Source organism: Saccoglossus kowalevskii, chromosome 21 (genome assembly GCF_978046115.1).
Source record: "Saccoglossus kowalevskii chromosome 21, keSacKowa6.1, whole genome shotgun sequence".
Lineage (NCBI taxonomy): Eukaryota > Metazoa > Hemichordata > Enteropneusta > Harrimaniidae > Saccoglossus > Saccoglossus kowalevskii.
The window spans coordinates 17,636,553-17,650,713 of record NC_140661.1 but is presented as its reverse complement, the minus strand read 5'-3'; the positions used below and the strand labels follow the sequence as shown (position 1 = coordinate 17,650,713).

Sequence of the window (14,161 nt, the reverse complement as noted above, 5' to 3'; positions counted from 1 at the left end):
TGATATGAACGATTTATTTGAAATTATATCAAGAGGTCAAACCAGCAATGGTTTGTTTGTAAACAAAGGCACAATGTCAAAGTTGTCACTGACATTTCAAAATTTTTACTCCCCACGCTGTTTGCTTTGTGGTTGCTTTCTCGTCTTTTAGCAACTAAATGTTGTCAAGGTCAATTTCATTAACATTAACAAAGCGTTTTTTTCTCTCCGTCTGGACGAATTCTTCGGTTTCTGCAAGGAAATCTTTCTCCGGTAGCTCCCGGACATGATACTCGGCCATGTTTATGTTGCAGACAACGAAATAATGTCGCATTCACAAATTGTAGGTTGTACAATTTTTGTTATTTAACCACTGCTAGAATAAAATATGTGTATAATATCTTCATGCTATCAATATTACCCCAAAATTTCCCTAATATTTAAATGCCCTTTATTTGTTTACACATTAAACTTGTATTATATTATACCAGTGTATCACAGCCATCAATGCATCATTGTGATTGGTTGGGAGACTGTTTTAATTTATGCAAGCCATGGTTAAATAGAGCATAATGCACAGTTATGGTGTTCCAAATAAGGCCCCAGAATATGAATGAAGTTCAATTCGTAAACAAATAAAGGGAAGAGCATTTACATTTTAGGGAAATTTTGGGGTAATATTGATAGCATGAAGATATTATATACAAATTTTATTTTGGCAGTGGTTAAATAAAAAAAATTGTACAACCTACAATTTATGCATGCTATTCTTTGCGACATATTTTCGTTGTCTGCAACAGACATGGCCGAGTATCATGTTCGGGAGCTGTCAGAGCAAGATTTTCTTGCAGAAACCGAAGAATTCGTGCAGACGGAGAGAAAGAAACGCTTTGCCAATTTTAATGAAATTGACCTTTACGATTTCGAAACACAGGCTAAAATGTATGCTACCGGCGGCGAAAATTGTCCCGTTGCAGCATTTCAAAATGTATTTGTCCAAATTGCAAAATGCGTTGTTTCAGAGGCCTCGTGTAAATGTAACGCCCACTGACACAGTCTGGTATTCGTGAAAATAAATTGGGATCTATGATGAAAGAGATTTCGATAGCAGCAAATTTGTTGACAATTCATACAAATCATTATGTTAGGGCAACTGCGTGCGCTGTGTTAGATTCGGCAGGAGTTGAACCCAGACACATTATGTATTTCACGGCACATAAAAACGAAGCTAGTGTTCGGTCTTACACCAACAAACTCACAAATAATCAGAGTCAAGGAATGTCCAGTATCCTGTCTCGCAGTTTTGGGTATAAAAACAAATCCTCTGACAGAGAAGTTACCGTAGCGATCGAAGTGGGTGTTTCCGACAACGTTATCCGTACCCCAGAAAACACCGGCATAGTAGTGTCTGGACCAACTCCCGCAGAATCTGGCACCGCTTCTATTTCTAATACCCACAATCAAAGTACACATGCAGCATCTGCTTTGTTCCATAACTGCATCTTTAGTGGACCAGTTAATGTCAGCATAACAAACACAAAATAGAAAATTCGACAACGATAATAAGTCCACAGCACATGTTTTCAAAAATGGCGCACAGTGCGCGCTGCCGGTAATGTTCTGCTGATGATAATTTATTGACAGCTATTCATATGTAAATTAAGCGTTGAGCTTGTTCAGTTTATTCAATTTCTAATTATTTGCTAGTTTCTTGCGTCGTAGAAATAAACTTCCTTTGATTGTGATGATATCTAAACTTGATGTTCTGTGCGTTTCTGTGTACTGAGCGCGAGTGTGTGATAAAAGATTAAATACTGGTTCCAGCGCCCATTTCTTCTGATCACCGTGTCGACCAGCCGATGCTCATTACACGTCATTCGCAAACGACTCTTTCTTATTTTGTAAAAAGGTCGAGAGTGTCGAAAATGCCACAGAAATGAAGTTGGTATAATCTAATAGCAATAAACCTCGATCTTGCACAATTCACTCCATATATGCACTCGCTACCGCTCGTGCATATATGTCGTGAATTGTGCAATATCTCGTGGTATACCCGCCTCCGGCGGTGGGTTATTGCTTAATTCGTATTCTGGGGCCTTATTTGGAACACCATAACTGTGCATTATGCTCTATTTAACCATGGCTTGCATAAATTAAAACAGTCTCCCAACAAATCACAATGATGCATTGATGGCAGTGATACACTGGTATAATATAATTAAGTATAATGATAGGCACATTTCCTTTCTGATCAAATGAAACATACAGCCTGCATCCAATTCTAATTTAGAAATGGTAACTGCTACTTAATGTGTGATAACAGAGCTATTTTACAATAAGCTACCTATACGTGGCAAGTGGACTCAATTGACATTGTGCTGTGCTGTATGCTTATCATGAAAGAAGATTGCGAAATAGTTAATATCCACTTCTACATTATTTGGGTGTTGGATACTCTTTGTTTTATACCATTGTTCACAATCGGTTTTCTAATTAAAATCCGCGGCTACTTTGTTTTGCCAGATACATAATCCATTTGATTATAACACACAATGAAACAGCTTTCATCATTGCGTACCATATCTTTTTGTCACACAAGTTTCCTCGCGTACATATCAGTTATTTTGTTGTGATGGATTTTGTCGATTGCTCTCAGTGATTTGTTTTGGCCTTGTTGGACCTGCAAATGTCTTTATACACATTTTTCTTTAGATATGTATGCAAATCACATCATAAAATAGTGACGTGATGCCATTTGCGCAGGAGCTTTTGTATGGCATGTTGTGAATTGTTCTTATCTCAAAAAGTATGCTATATGTTGACTATTGCGATCTGTTTCCCACCCATGCAAAACATATAGTCAGACCCGCTGTCAATCTGATTAAAATCTGATGTAGTGTACGGGCTTTAATTATTTTGGCTATAAACTTATTTTAATTTTATTTTTTTATTATATTTGTTATTAATGCCCTTTTATTTATTATTTTACTTTGATTTTAATTTTGTGATTTTTTTTTAATTCCGCCCTACCTACATCTGATCCGACGCCTATGTAAGTCCCGTTCAAATCTCGCGTAAGTAACAGCCAATCACAGCCCCCCTTTTATACAGGCTGTCGGTTGCTTACTTTTCAGTGTATACGGGCAATCCTTCTGTACATTATATTTTGCCCACTTGAATAAACCATTAATAGAAAATTACTAGTATATTTTTATTTGCAAAAGAAATTCCACAGCATTTTACAATTTTTGTCATTACATTGAATATTTTTTTCACTTCCAACAAATGTGTACACTTCCAGATACATCTTCGCCAGCCAAGGTTCGTTCATTCAGTCATCGCTTCAATTTTACATCACTGAGCATAATTATCTAGAATGGAAGCAAAAAAATAAGTAAATCGTAATGATTAGAACACTGTAAACAGCTATAGTAAACAATGCAAACTGGTTTTAAATTGTATAACGGTCACCGGCCCACGGCATCGACGCAGAAAATTGGAGCAAACAAATATTTCCTGATCAATTGCGATGTGTTCCAAATAAAAAATATTTTATTCCAGTTCAAATCAGCTCAATTACTTTAATAAAGAGTTATTGTATAATGTACAAAATGTTGATACAATTTGATGAATATTTACAACTTCAATACCGTAGACGATTTTCGCCCGATCGTCAACAAAACATCACCCGTCTCCAGGGCAGGCGACTGGAAAAAGACACTGGTTTGGTCGAACCGGTGGAAACAAAATCGTCACTCCCAGAATAACTGTACGAAATAACGATCTAAAGTCGAACCATTCGAGCCACAATATTAACATGAAAATGACTTTCGTTGCATTTGACAATGATAAACTTACCGAAAAGCCGTGTTATTCACGGTCGCTAACGTCGGTATAATCCGCCATTTTATTTGAGTGTGTTTGCCACCTGACTCTGCCCGGTGACGTCATCATGTGCGCTATAGAAGGAGGTCTGTGATTCGTTGACTAAAATCGTCGATAGTGGGTCTCGTTGAAATCTCGTTACATAGGCATCGGGTCAGATGTAGGTAGGGCGGAATTAAAAAAATCACAAAATCAAAATCAAAGTAAAATAATGAAATAAAAGGGCATTAATAACAAAAGTAAAAAAAATAAAATTAAAATAAGTTTATAGCCAAACTAATTAAAGCTTGTACACTACATCAGATTTTAATCAGATTGACCCGCTGTATGTGGTGAATTATTCGTCCAGTCGGAAGAAACCGAAACGCGCTGATCCCGTTTGTCATTCCTTTGCTAGGATACAAAGCGATTATTTGACGTGCTTTTGACAGATCAGTGTATTTTGTGTGATGTGTCTATGTTTTCTACCAGCATTATGGGCGGACTATTAGCCGGAGAAACTGGTGGCTTGTGTTGGCACTAGATACGGTCAATAGTATTTGCAACTTATTGAAACTCACAGATAACCATTTCCATGAAATGTTCAAAATATTGTTTTCTAACACGGATGAAGCTGTTACCACGCTCACCCTCACGCCAGCTGGGTCAAATGTATAACATAGATTCATAAACACATAGCTTCATAAAATTGAGGAATGTTGAAATGAAAATTGTCATTTTAAATATCGGGAAATGTATCTCTAGAATGTAATGTACATGCCGAATTTTGGACCAAACGAACCTATACAACACATGTGACTGATCAACGCTGATATATATTTTTACATTAACAACATTGGCTATACATGTAGGATGCAAAATATTAAAATCATTAGCTTAATCACTTTTTGTATTTAAGTAGATAGAGGCAACATAGAAAATTTTAATGGAGAAATGTTTAAAATCATTTCCTATTTAGAAGAAATTCAAGAATGTGGCCACGTGATATAACGTCATATAAAGCTTCTGTAATTTTAATGAACATTATATATAGATGCTACAATCTGCAATTCAATATGTTCATTGGTTCTAAAAAAATAGCTTCTCAACTTTTACTGCCGCTTTTCAAGAACGAGTCATGGTGACATAGGTCACGTGGCCGCTACAGGTTTTATTGCGAATGATCTAGAAGAAGAGACATAGTTCATGTCAAAAAAAAACCCATCCAGACTTTCAAAAAGCTAGTGTTTGATCTAGAGAGGGAGAAGCAATACATCTGCCCAACTACGAGGCCAATCGTCATTTCCAATGAGTCTACATAAACACACAAAATGTTAGGCAACTAGCTTCATTTTTTTCAAACCACTTGTTGAAATAAGTAGAGACGAAACATAACAATTTAACATACAATAAAACGTGCTCTGGCTTCTAATTAATATTAGAGAAACATGAGGATGTAAAAAAGGACACTGATGTAAAAATACAACGCTCCCGCCAATTTCAAGAGCGTCTTTTACATTACTACCATCTGGTTTCTGGAAGTCATTACATCACTATCTGAATTACCCGTCTGACCACATAGCTGTAAAAAGAGCCAGAGTGTGAAATATCTAACTCGTGTTTCCTCCGTGTCCAGTTAACATCTTGTTATGATCGCTAAAAAAATATATATATCTGCAACATTGCAATACTACATACTAACAACTTACTGTACTGACATATAGTCCATCAATAATTACGTATTGATTTCCAAATGTTACTTTATATGCGACAGCTCTCGGTCTGACTTGGTCTGGGGTACTGTCTTCTCTATGTTCAAACTTGGTAGCGACTTCAAAACGACGATTATCGGCACAGTCCTTTAACACATAGTACCTGACTATGCCCTGAAATGTATATTCACTTCCAACGAATGTCCTCATATGAGGATTATCATGAATGTAATCCCTTAATAAAAACAACGCTGCACATCATATATAATTGTTATACTAATGTGCATCGAATAAACGACTTACAAATGACAAACACAAGATTATTCAATTGAAAAATGTGTTCTGTCATCGGCAGTAGAAATCGTAGTAAATAAGTCTTTATATTTGCAAAGTTTATAGTGATGTAAGTAAGAGTGGGTGTTTACAAAATGTTTATATATCTAAATGAATTTAATTATATTTACAAGCAGAAATACTGAACTAAACAGCCGTTCTATAGAAAATGTTTTACTTGGCAAGTAAATGGTTTACCACCAACATACCAAAGTGATAGAGCGATTGACATAAATGACTTAGATGTTTTAGAACCATACTCACTCTCGCAGAATGCATTGGTCCGTACCACCGTACAATTAATTAACGTCATTCCATAGACCATTTAATTCCCTGTCAAGTATAAGTTCATTAACTAATTTATAATTGCATAAACAATCTTTCGTTTTTTGTTATGTTTATGTTTTTTGTTGTAGTGTGTAATGCAGAAACAACCTCATCCCTCATTGTTAAACATTTTTCTTCAGCATTATTTTTAATTCGTGCTTTAGCAGACATTAAATTTACTTACCAGATCTCATCACAGTGCTTGTTTCCACGTTCATTATTTGGCTCGTGTAAATCCCAGTTGGTGAATTTAAGAGGTTCATCATTTGAGCAATTAATGAAATTCCCTTCGTGGTTTTCAGCGGTTTAACTACAGTACAGTAGGTCACTTTTAAATGAAGCCAAAGAATTGGGAGTCAAAATGTATGACACAGCATCTTAAATTCAAGTATTGAACATTTTGTATTCTTCAGCACCGTGCATACATTTGTAATCTTTTAAATAGTTGAAAATTATTGATATACAAACTAATATGGAACTGTTAGTGTAAATAACAACTACTATGTTTTACCGGGCAATATGAGCATGCTAGGACAAGACGTTATTTTTGACATCAAAATAGTGAAGTCATACATACACTCCACCTTCACTATCCCGTGTCTAAAATATTTACTCCAAGCCGCAAAGCAAAAAAAAAAAACTTCCCAAATCATGTGTAGCCACGTGTTCCAATAATTTTTAATGGTTAAAATAATTTACCCATGAAGGAAAGTCACATTTACACTTAATTCTTTAAAACTACTTCGCTACATAATTTGTGTAGTATTTCGCTTGGTTTCATTAGAGTTTTACTTTGCCTATGCACAGGCATACTAAAACGTTTAGAAGTGTTACATGTTATTAATTTAAAACACTCAATTACAGATGTTATTAATTCATAAATTCATCAATGTATATAGTTGCATTACGTGTGGACCAGTAACAATAGCCGAGAATGAGGTAGGAGAAAGAGGAGACATGGCATACTTGACAGTCACTGGAGTCGCTGTTACAATTTACTTGGATAACTTGCAAACGAAAAAATGTTCACAAAATACACCATTCCGAAAGCCCCCGTTTTCAGCATACTTTTTTTCTCATGATCAACACACATCTTGCACCCGCCACAAACATTTTATCCATAATAGAACAACCAAGAATGCAACAAATATCTGGTTGCATTCTAAACAACAAAATAGCAAGCTACAGCCAGTCATTGCAATCGTGAATTTCTCCACCCCTCACATTAGACACTTCAGCATGAATGGTTTCTATACTCATTTAAATGCAACAAGCTAAGCCAATAGCTGAACGCGACTCTTGCCCAACTACTCATTCTATTTTTTCAAAATAATCTTTTGAAGGGATTGATATATTATATATATAAATACGCGCATACACATTTTAGGTTTGATATATGGCACTCTTGAAAACTGATTCAGTCTTTCGTAACTTACTTAGAACAAGAAATAAACATACTAAGGCATTTTCTTTTTTGTTTAGTTTTGGAAAGTTTGTTCTTTGAAAAATCATGAAACAAAAAGTGCACGATCAAGACGCATGCAGTTCTGATTTTAATTCTCGCAATACTGCTTTTGTGACAATTTGTCCTTGTTTTGTTTTATTTCTCTATGCACTGGGTTGAGGCCTCTTAGTGTACCATGTCGGTGAATTAAAATTGTTTCAGTTACACTGATGAAATTGTGTACATGTCGTATACATAAACACTTATAAAACATGCATAGTCGTGTGTTTTACCTCGAAACATTACATGTGGTTTTGTTTTAGGAAGTGCTTCAAGATAAAACAATTTGTAAGAAAAGTGTTTTTGTTACACTGATGAAATTGTGTACATGTCGTGTATGAAACATGCATAGTCGAGTGTTTTACCTTGAAATATTACATGTGTGTTTCTTTTTAGAAAATGCTTCATGATAAAACAATTTAACATTTTGGAAGCAAAATATTTTGGTGTTTTACTCTCATGAACACAAATGTGTCTTATACATTAACACTTTGCGAAACATTTATAGTCTGGTGTTTTCGGTTGTATGGTGAAATTGTTTGCACGTATCTGTTGATCGACTTAATTAGTTGATTACGAGTGAATGACTGTGTTATGTCTGTCATCGTTTCAGCCCATTTGAGGTTCTAGACGGAACTCGACTCAGTGATTTGGAACTAATTACGAGATAACCGTCGCTATTCAGACTACTATTTCTGACAGTTAGTATTGGCAGTTATTAATGTAGTGAACGATTAATTAAAAGATATGACGTGTTCAGTACTTAGTGTGATTGGCTTTATGATTGAAGGTTACGCCCTAGAGTCTTTTTACTGCTTTGTAATTGGTTAAGGTTTTGAAAGTGAATAAAGAGTTTTTTAGTTGGTCTTGGCGAGTACACCACAACAGACGCAGTCCTGGAGAGTCTTGGGGCGAGTCTTGACGCAGTCTAAAGGCAGTCTTGGGTCAGCCTTGCGATAGTCTTGGGGACTTTTCCCCAGGTCGCTGTGTCTTATAGAGTACTCGACTGACTGACTAAGACGAGAGTTGAAACGTATTTCGTTGTGTGCGTCTTATTTGACTGTAAAGCTTAAGTGACTTTCCCGGTCCGGTACCTCAAGGGGACACGATAGAGAGAAGAGACAAGATTCCCCCCTGGCATGTGTGGAGAACCCAGAGGAGAGAAGATTTCCCCCCTGATACGTGGTGGAGAACCAGGACAGGTGTTTAACACACATTGACATCCTGTGAATAACATTGAAATGGTGAAGGTGTGTCTTTCTCACGAACTGAACTAGCAGCTCGATGGCAGAGACGACTTGGAAACTGCGCTTGACGACTAATGACTTTACTAGTATGGCACTGATGAACAACGCTGAAGACATGAAGACCTTGGAGCCCCTTCGGAAGGACGAGTATCGAATAGGACTGAATAATCAAGAATTGAGCGACATTAAATACAAGAAGATGACAAAGAACGACCCGGACTAATGCGATGACAAGAGAAGAGACGCTATATAGATTTTGAATTAGAACTTTAGCTATCTGTGTATTGCTTAGAGAACTGTTCGCTGGACACTGTAACTGACACTGTGTAACTCAAGACGTTGAACTCTTTTTCAGAATCCAAACACTATTGTTCAGTATGTAACGTATTGCTTGCTTTTCCTATCGTTTTTTGAACGTTTTTATTGTGATGTTGAATTGTATGTTATGTAAGCGCCCAGATCTTTTTTTGAACTGATATATAGTGACATGCAAGGTCCTTTATAACGATTTAAGCGCGCCTCAGTGGACAAGTATTTGCAACACAGTGTTATGAGTTTTGTGAAGTTTTATGGTGTTTAAATGAGTTTATGAGTACGGAATATGATGGGAAGAATGATGCCCCACGTGTTTTGAAGAGTTTTGAGATTTGTCGATGTACAGAGATATCGACGTTTTAAGAGTTGTTGTTGTTTACGTGTTGTTTCCAGAATACTTCTGACGCTTTTTGAGTTGATAGCACCAACTCGTTTTTTAATGTCTTTTTGGGATGATAGGTGGTGCGCTTATATACGTATTGTTTGATTACGCAACCTTTTGTTCATGATTGACAGGATTATATGTAACTTAATAGTGTCTATCATTTTAGCCTTTCCCGTCTTTTTGCCAGAGGATTAGATTAACGACTTGTGAGTTCAGTTGAAGTTTATAAGTGTATATGACAGGAGTTTGATTAATAGTTTGTTTATTCGTTGTTTATTAGTTACCGCTTGCAATGCTTTAACCGAGAGACGCATCCCTGGTAATCACGTGATCGTGCTGTCGACGGCCGCGATTAGCTGTTCACATGGTTACACCGCCATGCCTTAGTTTTTTTGACCTTTTGATATACAGTTTGTAACCTTAGTAACGGAGACAATTCAGCGAAGGGTTACCCTGGGCGGATTGTTTGAGAAAAGCGAGTCGATTGGTAGCCTTTCCCTTGTTTTTTGATTTATAACCGTTAATATTTGTGACTTTGTAATCATTGTATTTGGACTTTATAATCATTGTACTTAATTAGTGTGTTTAAATCTTTTGATTTATACCTTTTATTAGTATTGTATTTAACCCGTATGACGATGATTAGCTGACGGAATCTTTGATTTATGAACGTGTTATACCAGGAGGCATGGCTCAGTTTGAGTGAAGGGATGTATGATGAAATTGTTTGCACGTATCTGTTGATCGACTTAATTAGTTGATTACGAGTGAATGGCTGTGTTATGTCTGTCATCGTTTCAACCCATTTGAGGTTCTGGACGGAACTCGACTCAGTGATTTGGAACTAATTACGAGATAACCGTCGCTATTCAGACTACTATTTCTGACAGTTAGTATTCGCAGTTATTAATGTAGTGAACGATTAATTAAAAGATATGACGTGTTCAGTACTTAGTGTGATTGGCTTAATGATTGAAGGTTACGCCCTAGAGTCCTTTTACTGCTTTTTAAATGGTTAAGGTTTTGAAAGTGAATAAAGAACTTTTAGTTGGTCTTGGCGAGTACATCACAGCAGACGCAGTCCTGGAGAATCTTGGGGCGAGTCTTGACGCAGTCTAGGGGCCGTCTTGGGTCAGCCTTGCGATAGTCTTGGGGACTTTTCCCCAGGTCGCTGTGTCTTATAGAGTACTCGACTGACTGACTAAGACGAGAGTTGAAACGTATTTCGTTGTGTGCGTCTTATTTGACTGTAAAGCTTAAGTGACTTTCCCGGTCCGGTACCTCAAGGGGACGCGATAGAGAGAAGAGACGAGATTACCCCCCTGGCATGTGTGGAGAACCCAGAGGAGAGAAGATTCCCCCCTGATAGTTGGAACATTGTTGGTGATTTTGCTTTCTAAAGTGTTTCAAATTCAAAGTGTTTTAAATAACATGTGAGAATGTTCAGATGTGATTGGAACTACAGCTACCGTTCAACAAATGCAGATTAATAAAATCCGTTGTGCCACGAGGTTGTTAATTCACCACCTGTCTCGATTTCTAGTTGTACTTAGGTTGGTAAGACCATATGGGTTCGTGCTTGACATCCCATTTCACTTTGCGTTGAATTACGTCACTTTCGGTGATTGTCAAGATGGCATATATACCATAATGTTTACTCGTTTGGATGCATTCGTCCATTAATGTTTTATGAACAAATACTTTAATGACACATTAATGCCGCCGTAAAACACTCAGTGTTTTATTTTAAAATTGTATAGTACATTTATGTGTGTTTACAATGTGCTTAATTTTCGTCAAAATGTGTTTTGATAACTCCCTAAAACACTTTTCTAAAAGTACTAAACACTATTGTTCAGATAGAAAACACAAGAGTTTTATTATATAATACACATGTTTGTAATTACAGTGTATTTTCAATTATAACGGTGTGTTTTAAGTGCTTCTAAGATCTACAGTGCACTTAGATATGATTCACTTTCGTCATCAAAGGAACCTTCAAACGCATTTTCCAAGGTACCCAGGCATGTTTAATGAATTAATCAAATAATTATTTTTTACGAAATGTGTATAACGCCTCATGCACGTCCATTTTGATGGTATACATTGATTGTATATTCTGCCAAATACAAAGTATACAAAATTTGCTTGAAAAAAATAATTTGTTAAAAAAAAAAAAAAGATAGAATTTGACTAAGTAAACATTTAGATTGTCAATTTTCGTTGTTGGGCTGCTTGTCGGGTTTGAAAAAAATATTGACTTGATCATTTGGTTGCACGTACGCGTCTGTAGGTATGGCGACCCAGACCCAGATGATGTTCTGGTATTCATATCGATTAGAATATTGGAAATTTATAGTTAGTGTATCTGTGGGGGATAATTGCTCTGGCAGTAGTGTACATTTTATTTAGTTTCAATCAGTGCTTATTAACCTTATTAACGTATTATTTGGCCAATTATACTTGTTTTAGGAACCAACAAATTCAATGAGGTTATGGGAATATTAGCCTCAGATTGCAATCTAGATAATACTTATCTAATGTGCAGGCATTGTCATCAAGGGAAAGAGTACAGTTAATACTGCATTGAAGCATTTGATAAACGTTATGAATAGTGTATTCATACATTTCTTGACATGACAGTATTGACATGAAGCGGACAAGACTCCTTTTAGAAGTCAGGGATGAAATCGTTTATCTTATCATTTATTCAAACTCGACCCTTCCATTACAATAATTTGCTGTCATCGTTTAACATAATTTGTCTTGCTTTATATTGATAGGCTGTGTATTTCAAACCATACATTGTGATTTTTTTCTCGCTTTAATTAGCAAGTTTGAGGGTAACAGACACAGTACATAAACATTTAATAAATTGTATCTATTTCTTTTATATTTATTGAATGACGTTTGACATCATATTAAAACAGTTAACTTGTCGAATGAATCCCCAAGGCATGGTGCATATGTTCCATGTTCCATTACTAGAAGATGTTCAAATCACGAAGTTACTAAATTACTCAAATTTGAAGTATACTGTGTACACCCTTAAACGGTAGATATATGATTAAGAAATGAGTGAAACGATGGAGATATACAAGCCATTCAATGTGTATAAACATTATCCTATAACCAGATTTTTAGGTTCATGGCGAAAATTTAAATTACGTTTCCCGAACGAACTTAAGTTAACATTCAAATATGATTAATGTTTGAATAATAATAACAGTTAACTTGTTACATATTGTCCGGCCACAGTAGAGCCCCAATTCCAGATGGGCTATTTTATTCAGACCCCCTTCCGAATATTCAAGTATTAATAGAATGTACTATTTGCATTAAATATAGCAATCTCGTATCACGTTCATATCAAGTGCACAGTAAACCGGACTCTCTAATCAAATAATTGGTCAACACTTAAAATGCTTCACCATCTTTAATACACTGACATACAAATACTTAACAATAAGAGATTCTATCCATTAAGCTAACGTCGAAGTATGAACATCTTTTAACAATAACAGTTAACTACGTGCATGAATTGTGCTGAAAATTGTGATATAAACTTAGGATTAACTACTATAATTGAAAAGAAATCTATACTATAATTTAAAAAGAAATCCGTCCATTTGAACGATAGATTAAGGATAAAAAGCGATATTTAGAACCAGTTATGCGTTATATATATTTAAATATATTCACCATGAATTAATACACGTTTTGATTGTGTACAGACAAACTTTGTGTTCACTGTAGTGTAATATATTTAATGTTCAAATGTTATATATGAGTAACAGCTTCATTGACATGTGATTGTAAGAATAATTTTCAAGTCAAATCTGTGTATCTATGTCAAATCATGTGCAATACTATGAATATTGATGTACATTTGTGGGTATTATGTATGCACTTTATAATTATATCACATGACCAACTAACAGTTTATCGAAGTAAGTAGCCATTGTCTATTATTGCAAACAATGGTTTGATTGGCATTTATATGGTTACTATCTAATGAAAAAATTCTTTATTTTAGCAAGAATTAATTTTCACTGAAATGTGTTTTGTTTGTGTTTTGTATGCAATTAGTTTTCCTTAATTTTTGATAAGTTGAATATAGAAACAAGTGTATTCACTGAATTTCATCTTCACTGAGTCATCTCTTCAGCGAAAATTCTAAGCGGAAAATAGAAAAAAGATATGCTCATGATTAATGATGTTACATGTTCAGAAAATACATTATCAAAATCGTTTCATCCATGTGGAAAATATCCTTGAGCAAATGTATATTTGCAATATTTAATAATATAGTCTAGTGTCACCAAGTTGCATTGATGTTGTCATGACGATGCTACGGGGCGACACCCTCAGTGGTAGAGTCCACGTGCAGTCATGACAACGCATGCAATTTATTAAGACTATTGGTTGAACAAAAGTGTCACCAACTTGCTTTGATGTTGTCTTGACGATGCTACGGGGCGACGCCCTCTTTATC

The 14,161-nt window shown here is 35.7% G+C and overlaps 1 long non-coding RNA gene across 1 annotated transcript; it reads right to left on the bottom strand.

Annotated features, from left to right (window-relative positions):
• Nucleotides 1-3,176: 3,176 nt before the first annotated feature.
• LOC146729678 (uncharacterized) lies at nucleotides 3,177-4,104 on the bottom strand. Its single transcript, XR_014928074.1, has 2 exons — nucleotides 3,838-4,104; nucleotides 3,177-3,350 (listed from the first exon to the last, which is right to left on the bottom strand). It is a non-coding gene; the product is annotated as an uncharacterized LOC146729678 (long non-coding RNA).
• Nucleotides 4,105-14,161: the final 10,057 nt, after the last annotated feature.